At 29.1% G+C, this 19,617-nt stretch overlaps 1 protein-coding gene across 1 annotated transcript in view; it reads left to right on the top strand.

The window, feature by feature from the left end:
• The first annotated feature begins 6,754 nt into the window (after positions 1 to 6,754).
• Positions 6,755 to 19,617, top strand: part of LOC148300219 (chorion peroxidase-like) — a 72,656-nt gene continuing 59,793 nt past the window's right edge. Inside the window, exon 1 of the mRNA XM_088275095.1 lies at positions 6,755 to 6,884. The gene's annotated coding sequence lies outside the window, so the exon portion shown is untranslated. The remainder of the gene's footprint in view (positions 6,885 to 19,617) is intronic.

Genomic DNA, 19,617 nt, shown 5'->3' with positions numbered 1-19,617 from the left:
CGTTTGAGAAGTGTAGGTATATGAAAATAGAGACTAACAACGCCACCTTCGGACTTAAAAGAGATTCTTTATTCGCTGATTGAATATAATTATGACACAAGAACTTGCCTAGTGCTAACACAAAGTAATTGATTAGAGTGTTTGTTTTACGAAATATATTATGGTCAAAATATTTCAACGAAATAAAGCAATCAAATAACAATCTATTTTAAGAAAATAATTATTAGTGCCTACTTTGAGATACTTCGTATTAATTAATGAAAACGAATAATAATGTGGTAAAAAACGGTAATATTCATACACTTTGACTTTTCAAAATAGATGAAAAAGAATATGGAAGTCTGAGTATTAACTTTTAGTCTATAAGATATAATAAAAAAAATATTTCAATTATATTATAATAAAAGTCTTTTTTAACTCATTCGTTCCATTTGTCCTAACCTAACCATCTCAATCAACCATCTCTAACCTTTTTTAATTTGATCGAAAATGCTTATCTCAGCCATTTATTCTTTCGTTATTATAAATACATACATACACACACACATATATATATATATATATATATATATATATATATATATATATATATATATATATATATATATATATATATATATATATATATAAATATATATATATATATATATATATATATATATGTATATATATATATATATATAAATATATATATATATATATATATATATATATATATATATATATATATATATATATATATATATATATATTTATATATATATATATATATATATATATATATATATATATATATATATATATATATATATATATATATATATATATATATATATATATATATATATATATTTATTTATACATATATTTTTACATATATAAATTAGTATGCACCAGTTTAATGCAGATCACTCGTGATAACTCAGATAAGAGTACATACTTAAATTATGTAAATAAATCCAAACCTCTAGTCAAAAAGTTCAAATGACTCGATTACGTCGTATTTGTTCAAACGGTTGAGATGTTTACATTTCGACTCGCGTCTCTTGCGGTGACTTTCATTGAGAAAAGCGCCTCGTTTGGTGCAGGTCAGTGGTGGAATAATGTTCATTCTCCCCCAGTCGTAGTACTGTCACTTTCAGTGGGGATAAATTCAAGGCGGAACTCTTCGTATGGACGTGCTTATCTGCGGCGAGCAGTCGTATGCCGGTACTCGATATACACAGTCACAGGGATCCAGGTCGCGATAATTACCTCAAATAAAACACTTCACTCAAAATGTTAATTCACGAAAATAAAAAATAAAAATCAAACAAATTTGTGCAATTTTTCCGTGAAAGGATGTTTAAACAAGTGACTTGAGGTGTTCTATTACTCTGTGCAATAAAACAATTTATTTATTATTATTTCTTTTGGTGTGATTTTTGAATCAGACATCATGATCACCAGGTGAGAACTTTGTCTTGTGTGTATAATCTTACAGTTAAATGAAACGAAAGTGAAATCATCATTGATCTTCTTCGAAACAACGGAGTTTGACTGTAAACGGGTTTGCCGCTTGTGCCGGCGTTCATGTTATTCAATTCATTTTCAGGCAGTACCATCTCTTCATGAATTGTCTAAAACCCTTGTCTCGTATTTATAAATTATCTTAGTTTTTGAGAGCTTAAAAATAGTTTTTGTAAATTGTAGCTATAGATTTACGCGTAGATTTTTTTATTCTAATGAATATATGGGATATCATATTAATATATGGGATGCATTTATATTATGTATTTTTTAAAGCGTGTTGAATTGATAAATCAAACAAAAAGAAAAGAAAAAATAAATTGGAACGATAAAAAACAACACATAAGTACTTACTTTATATTAATTGATTTTGAAAATATTCAAATAAAAGGATGTATAAATACTAAATATATATTTGTAACTATAAAGATTCATATTATTTATTGATTTATCATTAACTTTGTGGAATAACATGATGGTGGGAGTATAAAAAATAATATTTTTAACTTTAATTTAAACGATAAGTTTAGTACTAAACTCTACTTTTTTTATTGCATTATTCGTTAATTTAATAAACTAAATTATTTGAATATAATATTATATTATCTTTTACAAGTATTTTGTACAAGTATTCTGTATAAATTTATTACGAATGAGGCTCTTATAAATAAATATATAAAATTCAATATCTTTTGGTCGCAACATAATTCGATAAAAAAGGTTACATGCATTATCGTACTCGTAAAAGAAATTCAAAACACAATGAGCCAATTGTCCACTCTCACTGTGGCATATGGCAGTTTGACAAGTGAATTCAATCACGTGTTATACGAGACTAGATTTTTGGCATAGTTAAATTAACATACGCCTGCCTGAGCAGTATTAATAACATCGTGTGTATTCAAGGCGCACTTTGGTCGTAAGAAAGGCGCACTACTTCCGTAAGCGATTTGAGTATTGTTTAATGGTCGAACCTTATTATGTGAGAAAGTAACTTTCATTTGAAGACGAAATTAAGAAATTGGTATATTTTAAGCTTTTTATAAATGTATTTATCACTGGTTTCATCCGATACGGTAAATTGTGCACTGCTGAGTGTAAATAGGGGTCAATAGTTTAGGAATAATTATTTTTATATTACTGACATCGCTGATATTATATTTTTTATTACTGTACGAAAATGAACAATGTTTAGTGTAATGATTTTTGTTCTTCACATATATCATATTTCAAAGATATTTTTCTCCATTTAATTTAACTTTGATTACAGCGTATCAAAGATCAACGTTTTATTTTTTTGATACAAAAATAAAATACTTTATAAGACTACGTTTAAGTTTGTTAATGTTAACACGCCTAGTTTCGATATATTATAGATGTATTCATTCACAGTTTAATATACGAAGTATTTTCACATGTTGATGAGATTGTTCTCGAAAGTAGTCCTGTTTACATTAATAAACACAAAAGTAGTGTTAAACAAGTGTTTTCATTTTATATTTAAATATTCGTGTTATTCTGCAAAATTAATTCCAAATCTACAGATGTTTATTGTAGTCAAACAAGTAAATATCTTACTTGGGTTTGATCCTATGCTTAAGCATGATTCTCTGTCTTTTCTTGATTTTTAAACTTTGGAGTATGACAATGAAAAATTTAGTAAAATTAAAACGTATTGAAAAGTACGTGCTGAAAAATGTGTGAAAATTATATACCGTGTTTATAATAAAAAACCTTCTTTCTATCCAATCAATCTAACATCTTTATCATATTATGAAAATATGAATTGTATTTTATGATAAAATTAGCCCCTCAGAAAATTAAAAACATAAATAAATGTTACATGAATATATGTTAAAGCTATCAATAGTGCCTTTACTAGTGTTCAAATAATTTTCACTTTCATCTTACAATGGCCTTTGCAACCTTCGTTTATATTTTACTAAGCAAATCTAACGGATATTATCTATCGTTATCGCAAACGCCTATGCAATTTCATAAATTTATGTTGGGATAATGTAAGGTTCAATATTTAATATAGTACCGCTAAAACTAGTCTATTTTTGAAAACATTTTGATAAGCCATAAGTTGTTAAGTTTGTTTAAAATATATCAATTTCTGTAGAAAATAACAAACATTTTTATTTCTACTCGTTTATGTATCGAGTTATTTTATCACTTCCCCGTATTTTTATAAAGTGATTTTTATACTGAAACAAAAGTAATTGTATTGTTTTTAAAATAAATGCGTTGTCATCATTATTTTAAAGTAATAGAATAGTGCAGATAAATAAAGTTAAATTATAGTTAGCGGCACCAACCAAATATATACATACATGCTTTGAAATATGTTTTTCTTTAAAACTTCCTACTACCTTAAATTCATTAATATTGCAAAAGACATCTATTTTTACGCTTGATTGAATTCCGTAGATTTTTTGATGTTTGCTTTCAAAAATAATAAAAACGCTTGTGAATTCTTCAATTATATTTTGAATATGCCTTACAGCTTCTTGAAACACAAATAATGTATTTTCCTAAAAAGGAAGTATTTCCTTGTTGATCATATGTAGTTCACTGAAAGAAAGTTATCAATTAAAAATGTCATCGGGAATTCAAAGTCATCATCTATAATGAAACCTGTTCATCATCTGTAATAAACCTTTCTTTCATTTTGAAAATACGTTCTTGAGAGGTTTTAAATAATGTTTTATTTAAATGTTTGACATTGAGTTTATTAGCATTGATCCAAAAAATCCTCTAGTTATTTAGTTCAGAATAAAATGACTCATTAGCCTCTGAACTTTGTGCCATTGGTACGAATTCACGAATACCCCGTAACGAATAAGGTATAAAATTTATTACCCAATCGACTTTAATTTCGCGCAAGTATAACGAATGTATGAATAAAATTTTAATAGCTCCCCAACTTACTATAATATATCATATTATATTATTATTCAATCTTGGCGAGAACACGACTTCGCTCGATAAATATTTCATCACACTTTACTAACTACTGAACTATGTTTATTTGTGGTTAACATTGAGACATTCTAGCTATTTTATATTCCGCAGACTTGCGCTAGTCAAAACGTGCTGAAAATTTGTATTAGAAATTGCACAAATCTATAATATTAGAGTTCTGTGAAAATTACGAAACAAATTTACTTATTTAAATACTTTTTTGCGAGATGGACGTGTGTGAAAGGAATTTCACTCAAGCAGAAATATTTTTTGGCTATTAAAATAATTTAAAAAATATGGCCAGCGTTTTTAGCGTTTATTTTAATTTTTATTCAAAAAAGTAATCGATGCTTCATTACATATATTTTCGGTTTATTGAAGATATACTGTGACAATGATTTTAAAAATCAAACAAGCGAGATGTTTGTAATGGTATTGCACTTTTCTGTATAAAATTTGAAAGTAAAAAATATGCAATTAATATAATTGATTTTTCAAATACATATAAATAAAAGCAATAAGCACACTAAAAATACGGTTTGTGAGATATAAAGATACATTTTACCGGGACCTTCATTTAAGATAGAAGTATAGGAGTATAGAAATTTAAATAAAAATGGAAAATCGTTTTGAATTACACACTTTATTAGGTACAATAATTGATAAGAATACTTTTTCAAAAAAAATGTTCTTAAAAAGACATCTAAATAACGACTAGTTCATATATAAAAGTTGTATAAAGTTTGTACGATTGGGGTATGCAATTTCAAATGTTATAGAAAAAATATTTTTCATATAGCAGTATTATCCTTTATTCTTATCTCTTTCGCTGATGTCATCTGAAATCTGTTATATATTTCACTTATTTCTTAGATCAAGGGCTCTAAGCTGTTAACCGCAACTTCGTATAATTAATGATCTATTAAAAACCACGATGATCCAACACTATACCCTATGCATCACAAGTATCAAAAGAATAGTACTTTTACAAAAATTTGATTGATTATTTTCTTATTCCTGAAAGCTTTCTGGGTATGACAATATTTAATCATGAACTTAAATAAATCGATTTTAGGTAGAAAAAATGTTGATTCGAATATAAGTCAGTTTTTTTAAAGAAAATATATTTAATCACAAGTAATCTTCGTTTTTTGCAATTTCGGCAATTGAAATTGTTGTCTGTAAAACAATAACCTTGAGAGAAATTTCAAGGTAACCTTCATGTAAAAATACATAAGGCCTTGTGATTATCGCATAAACCACTTCGCTGGTTACTTCGCAAGTATGTATGTACGAGTATGTCCGTATAAATAAACACAGTAAAATATTCATGTCACCTAATTAATTTGCATGTACTGGGATTAAAACCTGATCATTACTGTGACACCATAATTTTTTTTGAAGTAATGAATCATTAACTAAATATGTCAACAGGGTAATTAAAAAATACGGCTTTGTTTACTGTTGCTTTTTGTACTTAATAAAAATAAAAATAATGTAATTTTCCATTGGAAAAGTAGATATCGTCAGATACACGTGGTAGATTATAGGGAAAGTGCATTCTAGCTTGAAACTACAGTAAAATGTACTTTACCTGTGATCTTTGAAACTAAGATTGTAGGCATTAGATATTAAGAGAGAAATCAATTGAAAATCACATCAATATATGTGTTTTTCATCACACTTTATATACCATATGTGTTTTTAAGTGTATCAACACAAATTAAAATCACTCGTATCAATATTATTATTTATTTATTTATCTAGGAATTAGCCCGGTATATTGTAGGTTGAACAATTTCGCACAAGTTTAGATATGCAGCCCAGATTGCTATAAGAATTTATGCTATTGAACTATCTTTCACATTGTATCCCTTTTTGATTGATTAAGCACAATACTGATGGATGACTTTGCCATCATTTTTTTTAAAAATCGTTTTAAAATTGCCTCCATCCAAAGCTGTTCCTTATACACATAATAAAATCGTTCTAAGCGCGTGGATTTTTAATATCTTATAATAAACTATTTTTTTGAAATTAAGGTCATTTAGTATTAAACTTTCAAATGACGTTTTTCTAATGTTTAAAGTAACTACGATTAATGTTATGCAAAGCTTATTTTCTTCGTTTATATTAGAGGATTTTTTTTAATAAATGTTTTTTTCAAACTTAATATAATAATTTTTTAATGTTTAACATTTAAAGAAAATAATAATATTCTTATGTGTGATATTAATGTTTTTTTACAGACGTGCGATATTAGGGCTCTTCGTGGTGGTGTCGTGTGTGAGATCACAGTTCATTCCCTTGTCCAGTGCCGGGGATGAAAATGATTGCGCCCTCTACCTGACTGGCCCTGGAAGGTCGAGTGCGTTCGACTACAACCTTAACCTGTTGCGAGGATCATTGTGAGTCATTATTGAATATAATTTTAAATAATCATTTTACTTTAAAATAATATATTTCTAGGATGCGAGAGTGAGCATTTTGAATTGCTTAAACGTGTAAAGTTTTTGAAAAAAAACTTTAATATTGATGCTTTAACATTTTGAGTGTGTCCAAATACTTGTTCACAAAATCTGGATTATCTCCAATTACAGGAGTTATTTTCATATTATTTTTTGACATCTCATCAAAGATGAAGACGAATATGGAAGTCTGGGCATTACGGGGCTTACGACCAATATAAATAATATGAATATAACTCCTGTAATTGGAGATAATCCAGATTTTGTGAAAAAGTATTTGGACACACTCAAAATATTGTAAATAAATTATCTGGTCAAATTATAAGCTTAATAATAAAAATGAAAATGGTATTTTCTGGCGTTTCTCATGTGTGTGATTATAATCCGGGATTCGGATCTCACATACTAATATAAGAGTTTCTGCTTAGTAAAAAGCTTCTTTACATCTCACCAATAGATGTCTCTAGTGAAGTTTTAGTGATTCATGAACAAGGTTTCTAAATTGGTTCATATATATAGAACTTCCAAGAATTTGAGTAGTGTGGTTGTCAATAATGGGTTGAATTGGTGAATGTTACACGTGTGTAAAGTGATCACTTAAACCAGCCTATGACGGTCGTAAGCCCCGTAAATGCCCAGACTTCCATATTCTTCTTCATCTTTGATGAGATGTCAAAAAATAATATTGATGCTTTAAAGTTGTTTGATGAGGAAAGGAAAGTAGTAAGAATGTAGGTGAAGGAGTTAGTGCCAATGAACGACCAATAATTTGTGAATGTTATTATTATTTCGCTGTGGTAATGGATGAAGTATTCTTAAAAACTTAACATAAAACATATTGTTAAAATAACACACCTAAAAAAATTTACATAAATCCTTTTTGTGAATATTATTTTTTGTGGTTTGATAAACTAAAAAAATCATATATTTATTCATGGTAAATTTCAATCACCCTGAATAAAATCAACGTGCTAACATTAAAACCCGTCATGTTTCTTTTCAAAGTTATTTGTATTATAAATATCAATATTTTTGTAAAAAAACTACGTGTATGACATTCGATTCACTACTATGTACTTTTCACGTTTCACGGTTATATACATTTCAAAAAACTAGTTTTAAACATATAATTTCAAACAGTTTTTTCATGAAATTATTTTTACAAATCTCTTTGTACCGATTTTCTCATATGACTTGTATAATTGGAGCATCACGTTATTGACTTTCTGTCTGTCTATATATTTGTTTACTTTTTGCTACAATATAATTGCAACCTGATTCCCAAATATAATAAATAAATATAGGATTTCTAAGTAAAGAGTTTATTGTAAATTAAATATGTATAAAAATATTTCGTTTTGATGCTGTTTTACTGTATGCACTGAGAAGTCAAAGATCGCACTAGGTTATAAGTAAATATTTTTTATTAAAATTAAACGGTAAATTTGTGTATATTTTATGGTTGTTCAATATGCTTTGGACGTGTGAATAATTCCAAGTACACGCAAGTACCTACCTTAATGCATTCGCAAGAAAGCGATGACCTAAAATAAAGTTCTATTCCAATTGCGGATAATCTGCTCAGATTTGGCAAGATGCAAGTCAGTCAGTCTCCTTTGTGTTATAATCGTATTCCAGTCGTCGCAACTCCCCGTAGGTAGTCGCGAACAAAGCATCAATGGCGGCGCTCCGCCAAATATGGATGTCAAATCTCGCGAAACCCTCGCGCACGTTCTCATTTGGAAATGTTTCATCCCAGACAATTGTTTTCACACAAATCACGCGGTTTCCATACATTAGTGCACCGTTTCGACACAATTGGTCACCGCGGCGTCGTGGTTTTAGAATTTTAGATTAACTGTAACAAGTCTCGGCAAGCCATTGTTACACTTTCGCAAGGAAATGCTTCTATTAAAGCCGAAAACTTTTTTTGATGATACCGTAGTTGAGTAATACCAAATTATACTTTTGAGTCAATTCAGTCGATTGTATGTGATTAAGATGTTAATATCCACGTATGCATTAAAATAAATTTTGTGTAATAAAAGAGACAGTATTTATTGATAACATAATTTTTAAATCATTAGATTTTGTATATTTCGTCCACCTCCGTAGTGTAATAGTCGGAATTTTCGGCTACCGTACTAGAGGTCCCGGGTTTGATTCCCAGGGGGGGGGTTCAAATAAATATAAATGATTTTTCCACTCTCATATTTATTCAATAGTACCTACCCTGGACTGGGCCTTGAAGCGTAGGAGTGATCACCTTGCCTTCATGTGTTGACGATCAAGAAAATACTGTGTTTGTATGATACAGTATCCTATGCACCAATGGGTGCGGATGAGGGTTTGAAGATGAGATGATTTTATATATAATACAAGAACATGATTTTTTAAAATTACTTTTAAACACAAACAGGCTATTCGTTAATTATAAAATATTTATAAAGAAAATAAATCGAGGCAATCGGTACTATCCTTACAAAAATATGCAAAGTAAGGGATTTTATAAATAAATAAACAATTTATACTTACGGGGTGAGAACGTTGTAGTGGTTAAAGCTTTCCAAAACTTACATATTGGACGGGGCGGGAACGTTGACGGGCTGGTTCAAGCTTTCTAAACCAAGTGTTTGCGCAACGATTTAATATGTTATCAACTCATAAAATGCTTAATTTTGATAAGCAAATTTTGTAAATAAAAATGAAAAATGATATTTCAGGTTTACACGGGTTAAATCCGAATGCCGGATTTCCTGAGTAAAAATAATATATTAAAGGTACTCATACATTTATATGTATATTTTTAAACTAGAATAATATTATTATTTTAATATTTCTTTATAAATGACCGTGAAAGAGTAAAATTATACTTTAACTTAAAATTATTGTACATTTTATATCACTCTTAAATTAAACATTATTAATAATGGTGCCTTGTGAAATCAGGAAGAATATTTAGTATTTCTTTGTTGACCCAAGGCTGCGGACATCATAGGAATGCGAATTTATCAAAAGTGGTGCATTTTATACTTTTGATATAAATCCATATCTCCAAATTACACGGAAGTGTGTTGGCTCCAAATTTATTTTCACCTCGCTAGCGCCCGTGCAAAAAAAAACATAGCAAGGTTGACGATTTCTATCTTCGGTATAATGCAATAATGAAGTACTGTAATAACCATAACTATGAAACTATGCGCACGATTTCATCGTAATATTAACATCTACTCTATTTTATTAACTTAAAAATGTTATTTACCTATCGATCTATTTTTCAAAAATCGTGGCTGTTAACTAAATATTATATAAAAAATTCTTTCAAGACTCAGTTTCAACGAATTCAATGGGAAAAAGTACTGTAATTCAATTCGATTTTTTATTGTTGAGCTTTGATTCTCTTTAATAGATAGACAAATATTTGTATTCACGAGCTCTGGTAACATTTGACCGAGTAACGAAAGCTACCGTGCTGGATGTCCAAGGTTCGATTCCCATGGGGGTTAAAATAAATATGATTAATCTTACATTCTAATAATTATTTAATATTACCCTGGACTGGTCCCTGAAACGCAGGAGTGATCACCTTACCTTCATATAAATATTGATCAAGATAACGCTGTATTAATACGATTTAGTGCCCTATGCACCATTGGGTGCGAAAGGGTTAAAAGAAGTAACGAAAACTCCATAAAAAATTTTTTAGAGAATTTTATATAATGTCGGTTCTCACATTATTACTTTTTCTAAAATATCAGGGATACATAAGTGAAGACCACTTTCTTATTCTGACAAAACAACACCATAGATCACGCCCTAATAATCAATAAAACTTTATTTTTGAAACAGACATAACTATTACGAGAGTACACTAGATTAATAAAACTGTCTTAAATCGTGTTATCTTGTTAACCTGACAGCTTATGGGGTTAAACAATCCATCACTTGGGATATTTGAATAAACTCTTATCGTACTCATTTCACTTCGACGAACGAATAAGGACCGTTCTCTTAAGAGATTATATGTCTAGATTAAAATATACAACTTAATACGTACCATTTATTTAAGTGATATATTTAATTTTTAATTTAAGTTTTATTTGGTGAAAATCAATTTCGACACGGTTTCAAAGCATTCATTATCATTTTAAAACACCGTAAACAAAGTCTAAATTTTAATGTTTTGTCTTTGGGACGTTGAAGGATGAAGAGGGGTTAATTTATTATTTTTATTTGATTAATTATTAAATATTTATTGAAAAAATTTGGATATTACCAAAAATTGACTGCCAAATAAATTAATCGAATCATATATTTCAATTAAATTTTCCTATAAATACTTTTTAAAAAACACAAAAAAAGAGAAGAGAAAAACAAGAAAAATCGTCTGTACAGCAAAATAAAAGCAACATAATTCTCCCATTTTTCTTAACTAAATTACGATTTTAATAGGAGAATTATGTATGTATATCCATGTGAATTTATTGTCATTTTTGTTGACTGCGGAAAAGAGTCATTGCCATTGTTGTATTTGAATGTAACGGGTATTGCATAGGTGTATAGTTGTAAAAAAATAACCATTATATTATTTTTACAAAAAAAGTATTCATTAATATTAATCTACGATTAAAATTTTCTGAATTCACTTATGAATTTATTCTCTTCTATGTAATAAATGTAATGCTTTGTGATTTGGCATTAACTTTGTTATAAAAATAAAATACTTCTTAAAAAACACTTTTGAACTTATTAATGTAAACACTAGTTTCGATGACTGCTGATGTTCTCATAAACATATGAGAATATAAACTTTTGTATATTCACCTATTGATGAGCACATCTCACATTAATAATCTTTAAAGTCGTTTTATACAAGTATTTTATTTTTATATTTAAAAAATAAATCTTCTTAACAATAAAGAAAACTTATTGATGTGTTAATACGAAAAAAATATATGATAAGTTTAATATTTATTTTCGCTACCAGTGAATTGTATCAATATTAATTTATAATTAGTTTTGTCGATAAGAGTTGAAAGAATCTGACTATAGCGGCTTCTTTCATCTTCTTTTACTAATCAACTTTCATTGAAAGCATCAACGTCACAAGACAAGTGGTTGAAAGAATTTCAATTTTGCACCTAGAACATGTTATTAAAATTTTTACTCCTTATAAGATGTCAGAAGTAACGAGATAATTAACTGTCCTTAAAATTCAAACGGGGGTTATTAAGATGTTAAATGTCGCATTCAATATCAACGAAAGGGTTCAAGTTATATCGTCTTGTCAACATTATTACATACTATCTACAAACACTTTTCGACTCTTGGTAATTTTACAATATTCAAGAATGCAAGTACACAACATGTTTTAAAGTATTCGGTTTGAAATTTAGATTACTCGGTATGTATAAATGTGTTAAGAAATGTGTTATTGTTTATATTACGCCGGAAATGAAATAAAGTATTCACAATTACAGTAAAAAAATAATTACATACGTAAACAAAAAACAGTTAACTGATGCATTCCAATGCTATTTTTAAATAATCGGTGCTTTTGAATTAAAATGTTACAAACGTATTATTTTTTGACTATACAGATTGATTCAATTATAGGCTCTACCTTTGGGTGTATGATACATAGTAAAAAAATATTATTCATACTGATTGAATTGTTGAAAAAAATCAATGAAGTTTGAACGGTTTCTCTGAGATATGTATGTTTACTGTACTTACCAAATATTTTTGAGGTTCCATAAAATTGTATTAATTTTTTTTCCTGATAATTCCAACAATATAAACATAAGATAAGTGAATACATCATATCATAGATTACATTGAGATATTAATTAAAGAAATTAACCATATATTTTTTACTGTTATAAGTTATTCAGTTATAACGAATGGACTATTTTGGATCAATTATTGACCAAGAATAGTATGCCTTAAATCCCATAGATTTTTTTGTCTAGTTGTATTGAAATATGTACGAGAAAAAAAAATATAAAAATTCGTAAATAAATTATATGATCGATTTTTTGCAACACACCGTATACAAGAGGAGATGATACATTAATATTTCCACTTGTACTTCCGCTCTCTAAATATGTACACATGATTTCTTCGTTCTGTTGCGGAATTTTCCGCATTTTCAATCACGAGACTAATCTCCGGAGCATAGTTTATGACCCGGTTACAACTTTTACTTTCAGCTGCCTGCTGTTCACAGCATTCTAGCAAGAACAACAAAACAAATCATTATTATGTCATTTTATATATGAACAAGCATGACTGTATCATTACAGTATTTTCCTACACATTTTATTGCTCTTCATTTTAATGCATTACAATGTTTGTTGACCACATTAGAATATTATTTAATTAATATAGATCAAATAATTTACTTAATGTTTTCCTTAATTTCAATTGATTACTGCTATTGCCTTTTTGTCAATCTTCTCTGATTCATTTTGTAATATTTTAATTATTTTGTTTGTAATAGCCAAAACGACTCCCAAACGAGTAAAGCCGTATAAAAAAATGCATAACATTTTTATGGAAATAAAATGCTTAATTTTTTTAATAGCTAAATTATTATATGTTTAGATTTTTTAGAGCAATAATGTTAGAATTATAAAATGTATAGCACTAAATAACGAGTTATCTATAAGTTTCTATAATTTCTTAAGTTGCTTATACATAATTACACTTGTTCATGAAAAGACACGTGTTGATGGGCTGAAATTCCAGAGAAGAGAATTGTTTGTGTTTTTATTATTTACACAAATATTTTAAATTTAAACTTTTTTGTGAACCTAAGCGGCTCATTATTAGAAATAGGTATTAAATTGTGGCAGAGTGGGTTCGAACCAAGAAACTCCTACATAAGGGTCCACGAGACTAACCACGGGACCACGACCCACTTGTTGATATTTTAATGCGTAAAGCGATCTCTTAAACTAGCCTATGACAGGTTATAAATACTGTAAATACCCAGACTTTCATATTCTTCATCATCTATGTTAAGATATCAATAAAAAATCTTGATATAAATAACTCCTGAGTGGAGCTTAAACTCAAATTTTGGGAATGAAAATTTGGACACCAAAAGAACTGTAATATTTTCATACATATTTATATTGTTACGCAAACGTTATATTTACAAGCCATATTTCTGAAATAAGAATATAAAACATATAAATATTAAATTACCACAAATTAAGTATTTAGTATTAAGTAACTATATTTAGAGAATAAATAATTTTGAGCAAAATAAACGTGTCCATTTTTTTCTAAAATGATTTGGATCTTATTTTATAAATAAGATTCATAATCGAAATAACTGCAAAGATAATACGTTGCGATGACCCTTAATACAAAGGTTTCTTTGTGTGTACTTTAGTCATATGTAGGTACTATAGAATCAACTTTCACTTATTGTTTATTGGAAAACGAGTTTTTATTTAATTTTGTTGAAAGATTTTAAAAAAATAAGGCAGTACAAAGGTACTTAGAAGTTTCTGTAGTATTTCAATCAATAATACTTTCAAATATGTGTAAAAAATGCAAATGTCGAAAAATCATTTGAAAAATACTGATTGAATTCTCTGGGAAAACGTGTAATATAACTCGACAAAACTGCAAAAAAGTTCTATAGTACGACTTTACACCACTAGTGTAAAAAGTTATAAAAGCATTTCTTATCTTCTTATCCGCACCCAATGGTGCATAGGGCACTGCATTGTATTGACCCAGTGTTATCTTGATCATTACTTACAAGGTTATCACTCCTGTCAGGGACCAGTTCAGGGTAATACTGAATAAATATTAAGATGTAAAATCACTCACATTTATTTTAGCCCCCCCCCTGGGAATCGAACCCGAATTGCTACCTCCAAAACGGTAGCTAAACACGCTTATCATTACAACACCGGCGGACTGTACGATTTTAAACCACTAATCAAAAGTTAGAATAGGCATTTCTTATCGATGACCGATATCATTTTTATATGAATGAAGATGGAAGTCTGACTGTCCCAACGCTAACGACATGACATTTGGCCGGTTTAAGTGATCACTTCATACACTTGTGTAACGTTTAAAATTCTACCCATTAGTACCCACAAATGCTTATCGAAACCGGTTGGAAAAATAGTACAAGAAATAAAAGTACTTAAAAACAAAGTGTGAGTTTTTTTTATAGATAGAAAACAGTAGTATTTTTTTATATATACAATTGAATTAAGCCATAAGCCTTGCAATCTTGTATAAATATTATTATCAAAAGTAATGTATTGAACAGTGATAGTGACAAGAATATTAATTTATACGAAAGTATTGTATCATAATGCAATGGCTCAATGGAAGAGTGATCGATGGCACTTCGTAACTAAAAGGACAAGTCACAGTTCATTTTACTTCCTGGGATATGATGTTGTCCTACTAACAGTAGAACAATGCCGCAACAAACAATACGATATATTGACCGGTTTTATTCAACCGTTCTCCTTCTGGTGGATTGTTTTTCTCAGATGCTGTATCATATACGAATGTCTTTTCACACTTTGATTTGTTTGATATACAAATTTAAAACTTTAATTTGCCGTAAAATTATTTAAAAAAAACGACAAAGGTTTAGCCTCTTTGTATAACTACACATTGAAAATAATTTCTGAAATCATTTCTTAATTTCTTCATTCAAAATTGTTAAAAACTTGTTTAATTATTACCAGTCGAATACTTAGATACGAAATGGGTAAATATTCTATTTTAAAAGTATTTTTGTCCAAGCTTAATAAAAATAAAAATAAACTAATTTTTCATCATCCTTTTGTGTTGGCGAGGTAAAATATTTTAAATGTACTATAAAACGTGGGTACTTACATTTATTTTATATTTTTATATCGATAATATAAATTGTAATTTCATTATTTGATTCGGTAGCTATCTGTGATTCACTTTGTGGTAATTTGATTTTACTTGATTTATACCACTATTCCTTAAAATGTATCATGACATATGTTGCGCTGCATTTAGCATCATACCCACATACAGACATACATATGGTGTTTGATAATAATAGGTACTCAATGCATCGAAACACGCGTCATGATAGATTTTTAAAATAGTGGAAAACCAAGTAAAATTCAAATTACCTTTACATTACTATACTTAAGATTGTAAATATCAATTAACTTACGACCAAATAATGTAAAATTATTTGATAACAAAAAGAAGATATAAAATCGGAAAATCACGAGCAATCATTGATAGTAATCTTACTCATAAAACACATTGAAACTTGTTAATGAATTTCATGTTAGTTTATACGAGTATAGTTATGGTCAAGATTTTGATGGTATTGAGAAGGCAGCTGAATGTGTTATTGTGCTTCTATTTATCACGAACCTTGAAGATTCCCTTAGAGACGTCAACACATTGATGCAATCATTATACTTGTATAATTATTCACAAGTATTGAGTACTTAGAAGTTATATGATCTCCGCTTAAAGAACGATACAAAGATAATCTAAGACTTTGTTGAGAACTAATTACCTTTTATGTTTTATGGGCTTGTGTATTATATGTGATAGTAAAGACCTTTAAATTAACGTTTTCAAAGGGTTTTAGCTCGAATACAGTGATAGTTTGTTAACATTGAAAAAATTCAGTTCTGAGAGACATAATACTTAAAAATGTTTCCCCAGTAAATATTTTCAATAACAAAACAAAAATCCGCTTAATTATTAAAATATAACAACATATTCAGATGGACAAAAATAAGTATCTAAATTAATAAACCAAGCCAGGACACAAAATGCCAAACCCTATTCTAGTGGAATGGAAGGCCTGTTGCCGATACTCAACAGTCCGGCTTCTCCTGACGAGTTTTACGTGGTTTTCTCCTAGCAATGAGCAAATGCTGAGATGTTCCTGATTGGCCCACACACGTTCGTTTATCTTTCTTGCTCCTAACACACATTAAAATATATTTTTTTTTAGCCAGAAGAAACAAAAATCCACAAATTGATCTATAAACCTTGTAAATAAAAATCTGATATAAAATTTTATTTCAAAACATTATTATCTTCTTCTTCATCTTGTTGTAGGCCTTGTGGCCTGTTTTAAAGAGGGATTGGCCTCCTGCGATGTCGATTTCCAGCTATCGATCCATCTCTATGGTGGTCTACCCGCGAGCCGTCTACCATGGGGTAGACTGTAACTTTATTATATATATTTTTTAATTAAGACTCACAATTTAATAAATAATGACATTTTCTGAAATCAAGGCAGTTGAGAATATTGAACTGAAGTAGTATTGAAACTATTACTGTACAAGTACAGTCACCAAATAAATTATTTTGCCATTATTAGAAAACCATTTCATTTGTCCAATTTCACGCATTCAGCTGTATATTGCAATCGTTAGCTTGTTATACAATTTAGAATGCTTTCGACTTAAGTTAGCGGAAAATTACAATAAATTCTCGAGGAAATTGTATTGATCAGTTTTCACAACTTGCTATATGAATTACGATATCTGTTTTCAAATAATGTGCCAAAAATAATTTTATTTAAAACTACCTATTCGGGAATTATCAGAGTGAAACTTCTTCGGAGGCGATTCGATAATCGAGAAATGAGAGTAAAATCAAGATTTTAAGACAAATTTTGTTATATGAGAGAGAAGAAAGATATGAAGTAGAGAGAACGATGAAGCGAACGTTGCGTTCTGACGACACGGGAGTAAAACAAAAGAGAGCGACGTATATACATACAACGATACAAAGTGATAAAATAGGATGTCGAAGATGTACACGTCAGACGCTATATATGAATAGATGATGTACCATGAGTTGTGTAAGTTATATTTATCATTGTATTTTGTGATTATTTACGTTTTTTCTCGTTATCTCAAAAATATTGAATCACGGACATGTATCTCATATTTTAGTTATCACAAACCATTAATATCAGCATGACCAATTGAAACACCAATCAATCACAGTGTAAATATTGAATAAAAATAATATTTTGTATGCAAATTTCGTATTGTCTCTCTCTCACACTGAATCTCTCTTATTCTTGATTTTTGAAAGAAGATTCACTTATATCATATGTCACTACAATGTTTAAATTTAATATATATCGGAATCAGATTTTTTGGAACAAATACGAGTATATATATATATTTTTTAACTCCTTACCTTTCAATAACTCTTTTCTTTCCAAAACCATTAGCTTATGGACCTTCCAAATATTTAACGTTTATGTAGATATGCCTTGTGTATGGTATTGAGTTGCTAAGGTTTGTAAGTATACGATGTTCACACCTATCCGTAAACACGTATACTATACCGTGTGACGTGTATGTGTGTATGCAAACCATGAAGATGACTTGCACAGTTATTATCCAAGATGAGTTCACCGTTAACCTGACTTACGGCCGCGGAAAGAGAGAGAAAGTGAAACAACAGGTTATGTTATATTTATCATAAAAAGTAAGATTTAACAAACTTTCAAAGGTTGGAAAATAAAAACATTTATTTTACTTTATTATATGTTTGGTTATATGTTGCCCGTCTCCGTAGTGTAATGGTCAGCACGCTCGGCTACCATTCTGGAGGTCCCGGGTTCGATTCCCAGGAGGGGTCAAATAAATATAAGTGATTTTTTTCACTGTAATATTTATTCAATATTACCCTGGACCGGTACCTGAAGTGGAGGGCTGATCACCTTTCCTTCATGTGTTAACGATCAAGATAACACTTCGTTTATATAACGCAGTGCCCTATGCACCATGGGGGTGCGGATAAGGGTTTTTAAATTAATATGTTTGGTTGGTTAAAAATATATTGTATCATATAAATCATTAAAAATTCATATATTATACAGAAAAATATTAGAAGCTAAAAATATGAATGGGAGATTTAGAAATACTGACAATAAGCAATATACAATATATCAGAAAATAAAATAATGATTTAATATCAATTTGAATATGCCACACTGTGGTAATGGGTATAAAATCTATTATGACACGCGTTTCGATGCTTGAAAACTTGACACGATCAAGTATGCCAAATACTTGAAAGTGGTCAGGTTAGGAGTCGAAACAATCGGCGGGTATGTATAAGGAGATGCATGAACGTGGAAGAGGCAAAGAATGTTTGCAAGGACAGAGTGGTGTGGCGTTCTATTCTCTCTGACTACCCCTGCGGGGAAGCAGTGTGATGGTTAGTTAGTTTCGATGCATTCCGCATAATTTTTTCCGGACAAAAGTGTTTGAAAATGATGAGGATTGCATCGAATTAAGTGTTTGAAAAGAAGTTGTATTTACTAAGCAAAACTTAAATTCTTCCCTATCAAATTTCATTTCTTTGAACGTAATTCACGTTTTTTAAACCGTAAGTTATTTTATTTTATTTTATTAAACACAGTCGCCAGAAATTTAATAAAAAACTAATTCACTCGTAGGTTAGAAGTAGGCAAATGAAAAAGTAATCAACTTTTGGGGTTTTTAACCTAAAATGTTTGAGAACATATACTGAAGATTTATGTAGTAAAGTATTAAACTGCTTGGCCTTGGACCTCACGTGCAAAACGATTTGATTGTCATTTTCACGGGTTATTTGTAATTATTTTTTAAAGGTATTATTTGCAAGCAAAATA

The sequence above is a fragment of the Brachycentrus maculatus genome, unplaced genomic scaffold (genome assembly GCF_059751285.1).
Source record: "Brachycentrus maculatus isolate JH-2025_06_01 unplaced genomic scaffold, ASM5975128v1 h1tg000782l, whole genome shotgun sequence".
Lineage (NCBI taxonomy): Eukaryota > Metazoa > Arthropoda > Insecta > Trichoptera > Brachycentridae > Brachycentrus > Brachycentrus maculatus.
Note: the sequence above shows the minus strand (reverse complement) of the source record. Positions and strands in the feature narration are given on the sequence as shown.